Genomic DNA, 7,045 nt, shown 5'->3' on the forward strand with positions numbered 1-7,045 from the left:
TCCGGGGGAGGGGGGCAAAGCCCCCGGCCAGGTAAGGGCACGCGGCCTAAGTTTGGTTAGGTTGGTTCGTTTGGTTACGATCACCGGAGCTCCTACAGTTTAGTTGGAACAGGAGCTCCTACAGTTTAGTTGGAACAGGAGCTCATACAGTTTAGTTGGATCGGGAGCTCATACAGTTTAGTTGGCCACTGGTTTCGTTTGCTAGGGTTTCGTGGTTTTTAGTGTTCATTGCCGTCGTTTGGTTAGCCTAACACAACGGGGGACGGGACCTCCTACATTTTTGTTGGTACGTGAGCTCCTACAGTTTACTTGGCAACGGGTTTCGTCTGCTAGGGTTTTGTTGTTTTTCGTGTTCATTGTCGTCATCTGGGTTTCCCCCCACCCAAAAACCCCGGTTTCCCAATGGCTCCCCCCTTACCGTTTTCATTTACTCGCATGTACTCCCCCACCCAAAAACCCCGGTTCCCAAAAGGGTCCCCCATTATCGTTTTTATAGGTTTCAGGGTTTTTAAACCGGGCGCCAAAACAAAGCGTCCGCCATCTAGTTTGTATTGCTCCGCCGATTCCATAGCAGACGAAACCCGTGGGCAACTGAACTGTAAGCGCTCCATAAATTTTTGTATTTAAAATTTTATAAGTGTTTTTATTTTTATACCAGTATATTTGCATATGATTATGATTATGTTAGGTAGAAACATAGAGTGGTGATTAATCTGTTTTCCTTCAATTTACTTGAAATGACTTAGAACCAGGGAAGTACTTAGACTTCTGAAATCAGGGAAATACTTAGACTTCTATAGTTGTTGATGGAGTGATGCCCTTTGATTAATTTAATTACTTACAAGATTACCTCACACCTGCTTTGATGAACTTAGTCTGATTTTCTGCAATACTGGTAAGTTTCTAAGGGATCACTGTTGCCTTTAGAGTATTCAGTCGTTTAATACCTGTGATGAGGGTTCAGGTGTCTGGCTTTTATGAGGTAATAATTGATGAATGGTAACCAGATACTTGGCACTCGTAACAATATATATATATATATATATATATATATATATATATATATATATATATATATATATTAATATATATATATATATACATCCTGCCTATATGAACTCTCTCGAGAGACTGAGAGAGTTTCCAGCCCTGTCGATTGGCATATAAACAGCCAATCAGGAGCGTCGTAAGGGACTGGCCTAGCCGTCAAATGCACGGCTGATGTGAATCTACTATACCTCTACTCATACATATATATATATATATATATATATATATATATATATATATATATATATATTTAATATTCAGAAGATGATATAAATGCATAAACATTTCTTTGGTTTGCCAGCCACGATCATCGAAATCTGGATGGGTTATGTGGACGACGTGTGGCTGAATCAAGTCCCTGGAGCCCCTCCGTCCCTCTCCACATCCACCTGCGGAGCCCTGGTCCCTGGAGGAATCATAACTAGTAGTAACTGCAGCTCGTCAAAGGTTTATTCACTCTGTCGCAAGCTTGTGTATGAGTAGAGGTATAGTAGATTCACATCAGCCGTGCATTTGACGGCTAGGCCAGTCCCTTACGACGCTCCTGATTGGCTGTTTATATGCCAATCGCAGGGCTGGAAACTCTCTCAGTCTCTCGAGAGAGTTCATATAGGCAGGATGTACGTTCCACCTCTCCTGAAAGCGGATCCCTCAGGAGAGCTGGAACATAGATCCTAGTCCTGTTAACTCTCTCGAGAGACTGAGAGTTTCCAGCCCCTGTGATTGGCTTACCAACAACCAATCAGGAGCGTCGTAAGGGACTGTCCGACACATCAAATGCACGGTTGATGTGAATCAACTATAGGATTATGCTGTGGAAGCGGAGATGAGGTGAATGTAGTCATCATGGCTTTCTGTTGCTGAGTAACAAAAGGAAAATAGAAATTTGCTAAGATGGTGATGTCACTCCACACGTTTTCTGGCGATCTCTTGTTATCTCGTTAAACAGCGAAAACAGGGTCGGCCATGTTTTCCGATATTTGTGGCGAAACTGGAATCCTCGTTTAGGAATTATGACAAAATCCTGTTTTTCAAAAAGATTAATATTAAAGCGAAACTGGAATCGAAAATTTTCTTTTAGGAATTATGACAAAATCTTGTTTTTTTAAAATGACTACTAATAAGGCGAAGCTGGAATCGAAAATTCCCGTTTAGGAATTATGACAAAATCTTGTTTTTTTAATGACTAATATTAAGGCAAAACTGGAATCGAAAATTCTCGTTTAGGAATTATGACAAAAAATCCTGTTTTTTTTTAAATGAACTTCAATTCTGACTAACATTAACAGGAGTATTTATACGAAGATTAGCATCAAGACACCAGCATTACCAAAAATATGTATACTCGTGAATCATTCTACACAACGAGAAACTTGCCTTGAGCTGAGAAGTACCACAAGAAATTAAAGTGAATGACGATAGATATTGATGAGTAAAAAGCGTATATGACAGTTAAAGGAATCCTTTTATGACGGAATGTATTCTGAAATAAAACTACATCCATGACTATGTGCCCCAGAATCGACCTATTGAGTTTCCAAAAGAACAAATAAACCAGGATATATTCTTTTATGTATATGTCCATTTTTTGTGTACAGTACATATTTACCAACTAAATATATATATGCATTCCAATTTTATATAAAATAAATCTACTAAACTAATTTAGATAAAAACAAAAAATATAATATTTGAAAATATACTATATATATAGGTATATATATATATATATATATATATATATATATATATATAGTATATATATATATATATATATATATACATATATATATATACATATATATATATATATATATATTATATATATATATATATATCTATATATATATATATATACTATAAAGTATCTACTAACCCTGAGGATAGGATTAGGTGTAGATATTAAATTTTGTGTTGATGTTTTCCTATATTGTAATTCATTTGTACATACATGCAAGCTAACATTCCTTGCTGTATTTGTATATTTTACTTTGTATTTTTAGTCATGAGGATGAGTCAAGTATCACGAAACGTAGGTCGTGATGAATGAAGGAATATATATATATGATTTACACCCAGTCTCTATATTTTTTCACCTGTGATGATATGTGATGACAAAGCATATACACACTTGTATGTATATATATAGATATATATATATATATATATATATATATATATTATATATATATATATATATATATATATATACTAGCTGACCAACCCATTGCTACCAGGGAAAACCAATGCATATGTAAATAAATATCGCCAACCTCGTGTGTCATATTACCCCCCAAAAGAAAGTAATGCAGCGCATTCGTCTTACTCTTATTCTTGCAATATCATGGCTTCAATCTCCATTAAGTTTTTTCCAACAGGAAAAAAAATACTCGTTAAATTTCTTTCTAAGTTGCATTTTAGTTTAATCTACCTCTGGACAGTAATTGGTTTTCAGAAGTGCAAAAAGAAAAATTGACCAATTTAACCGACTCTGTAACGAAATCATCATCCCCCCCCCCCTCCTTCCGTCATGTCACGAAAAACAGTCGCTGTAACGAATTCCGAAAATTAAAACGCAGAAGGAACCAACGAATAAATGAGGAAATTCTCATTTATCGACCTTAGCCATGAGAGAGAGAGAGAGTCTCGAGGAGGTGATTCGTATGCCACGCAATGGTCAATTTGAAATGATTCATTTGAACCGATCTTGGTAGTTTCAACCTTGAATGTCAGATGGTGAGTGAATAATTTTTCTATATATAAGACCTGTCTGCAGCCTGTTCTCCGTCCTACAATGTTAGCGATCCTGTAATAAATGACGCAGGATCGTGCGATGTACCATTTTAACGCCGCGGATTAAGAGCGAATATTTACTCACCATATACACCGTATTCAACCATATGCATGAACGAACGAGCATGTGACTTGTGATTACAGCATTTCACGTGATCTAGCGGTTGCCAGATGTCGCGTATGCAAAATTAACAGTCATTTTTCGATATATATTCCTTTCTTGGGTGTCTACCCTTATAAAGGAGTAGGCATAAGAGTTATGGAGTCATTTTGAGGTATAGCGATATATCATCTCAACTTCTATGTATAATATATGCTCCTAAAGCTGCCGAATAAAGGTTTTTCGTTACTTATGCAGACGCTGACTTCAACTCTTTTTGCATAGTAATTTTTTTTCACGGTGATAATTTAGTAATAAAACTCACAGATAGGGATAGATTTCGCTCCAAGTTGTTTGAGTGGTGCGTTGAGAGAGAGAGAGAGAGAGAGAGGAGAGAGAGAGAGAGAGAGAGAGAAGTTTGTAGTAGTTTCTGCTGGTGGAAAGCATCGGGTTTTTTGCCACTACTGCGCATGCGCATACCCAGCTTCGCTGACTACAGAAAGAAATTATTGCTTTAGATTTTCAAGGGAAATAAGAATTAATTTCTCTTCTTTGTTATACATACTCCTGTCTATTTCAAGTTTTTGATTTAGAATCGGAATCGTCAAATATCCCTTCCATGATAACCGAGTGGTGTTTGAACATTCGTCAACTTTACACATAACATTTTCATCCTTTCAAATATTAATCGGTGCGTAACCCTCAAATATCGAATTCACTTTGTCTTGCGAACAAGATAGGAAGGAGTTTATATATGATCATTGCATATACCTTAGCTAGGTTTTTTTTTTTTTTTTTTTTTTTAGCAGTGCCGCATACAAGTAATGTGCCTTTTGCAGGTGTCGCAAACATTTCAAACACCTGGCTCGCGTTGGGCAAGTGCCTTTTCAGTGGGTTTCTTTTAAAGCAGGTGTTTCTTCGCAGGTGTCTCTCAGGCATGTATCTTAGAACAAGTGTGTCTTTTCTTCAACGAGTCATTCTTCAGAAGGTATTCGAAGCAGCGGTCTCTTCTACGGGTGATCTTTAGCTCGGCGTTCCTTTTGGCAACTGCTTCATCTGCAAACTTCGGAGGCGAATTCTCTCTGCCTTGTCCTTATGCAATAACTGACTGTCAGCTGTATGACATACTTCTTTTAACAGGACACTTTCACTGAAAATAATTTCGCTTAACAACAACATGCGACCAAATATATTGATTATTCAAACGATATTCAGGGAACCAGTCAACATTGATTTCGTGATGAAAGCTGTCAAAAGTATACCTTCGATTGTTTTCCTGGGACATGGCGCTTCTCTATTAATCATTGATTAAGAAACAGTGCTTTATAAGTATTTATGTATGTATGTATCCCTATTTGAGGCTGACATACGTAATTGAGTAAGAAACAGTACGTTCTATGTATTTATGTATGTATGTATGTATGTATGTATGTATGCCTATTTGAGACTGACCTAAAATTATATTTCACTGAAAAAAAAAAATCAGTTTCGTTGTGGGATAAAGCTAGCATTCTTCTTCCAATTACCTTGATTTTATAAACAAAGTAACTTGAAAGTATAACTTACAATTATACTTCACTGCAAATAAAATCATTTTCGTTGTGGGATAAAGCTAGTATTTTTTTCCAAGTGCCTTAATTTTATAGACATTTAATTAAAAATATAGTAGAAGTCAAGGACGGAACGTCTATTAGATTGTGTTGTATGGAGATATTTAATTCAGTACTCTGCTTGCTCTAGGCATCTTATCAATATCATATTGGGGATTTGAAGTCGAACCTTGATCTAGAAGTTTCGGAGAAAAGATAATATCATTGACAAGTGGAAATCCTTAAATATAAATGAAAGGGAAAAAATTTGAATAAAATTGGCAATCAAAGATTATTACTGTCGAGGTCCTGTCAGACAATTTAATTTAAAATACAGTTTATATGCCGTTACGTAGCACTGAATCCTTCAAAGACGAAGCAGTGAACTAGCTGCCATGTTAGGTATCCTCGCAGTGTAGTGCTTATAGAGTCGGTAATGAAGAACTAGTAATACCGGCCAACCAACGTTCGGGAATTCCTCGAAATTTCTGTATAGTGACATTTCGTTCGTTAGTCTATTTGAGCATCGGTCCCCTTACAACGAGTGCTTGGACTTCGCTGCTTTCTTTCGTGTGGGATTAATCTTCGAATGCATGCAAGCGATATCGGCCAGAAAAAAAAGCGGATATCCGAAGTGGACTAATGAAATACCTTATGAGTGTTTCTCTTACGTAGGCAGGAATTGTGATTAAGATATACACTATGAATTATGGTGTTATTAAATGCTTGTGGGTTAATGCTTGTTTGATTTGAAGGTTTATAAGTGCACTCGGATATGGTGGTTTTAAAAGTATATACTTTTTTTTATTCCGTAATTTTGTTTTATATTAATTTTCTTCATTGCATGGTTCTAGACGTCATCATTGCACAGGCTACGTGGCACCAGACTAGGAGTATAATTGCTTCTAAAAACACACTGTATCTAAGGAATTCACTTGTGTTTTGTACCGGTGCATATAAAGAGAACACATTGCATTCTGTATTTGTCATTATTGATAATAAGTATATCTTAGTTTAACCAGACCACTGAGCTGATTAACAGCAGCTATCCTAGGTCTGACCCGAAGGATTAGGTATTTATTACGTGGCTAGGAACCAATTGTTTACCTAGCAACGGGACCTGCAGCTTTATTGTGGGATCCGAACCACGTTATATCGAGAAATTAATTTCTAGTCACCAGATATAAATTCCTCTGATTACGCGTTGGCTGAGCAGGGACTCGAACTCGCGACTACCATAGGAACCAGGAAATCTTGATGACTCTGTTAGTTTTGTTATCGGAGAATTTCAACAGTTGTCTATAAATGAGAAAAAAGGGGCTTGAATCACCGCCATCTTGAATTCAAGATGGCGGTGCTTGAATCCACTTGTACGTTTTATGGTAGTGTTTCTTTTAACATATTAGCAACTGTCTCCCCAAACAGTATATCGGTGTAGGTGAAGAATAACCCACCATGATATTAAGCATTATGAAAACTTGCAGATACTGCAATGTTATTCACTTGTTTTACG

The sequence above is a fragment of the Macrobrachium nipponense genome, chromosome 31, assembly GCF_015104395.2.
Source record: "Macrobrachium nipponense isolate FS-2020 chromosome 31, ASM1510439v2, whole genome shotgun sequence".
NCBI classification, from domain to species: Eukaryota; Metazoa; Arthropoda; class Malacostraca; order Decapoda; family Palaemonidae; genus Macrobrachium; species Macrobrachium nipponense.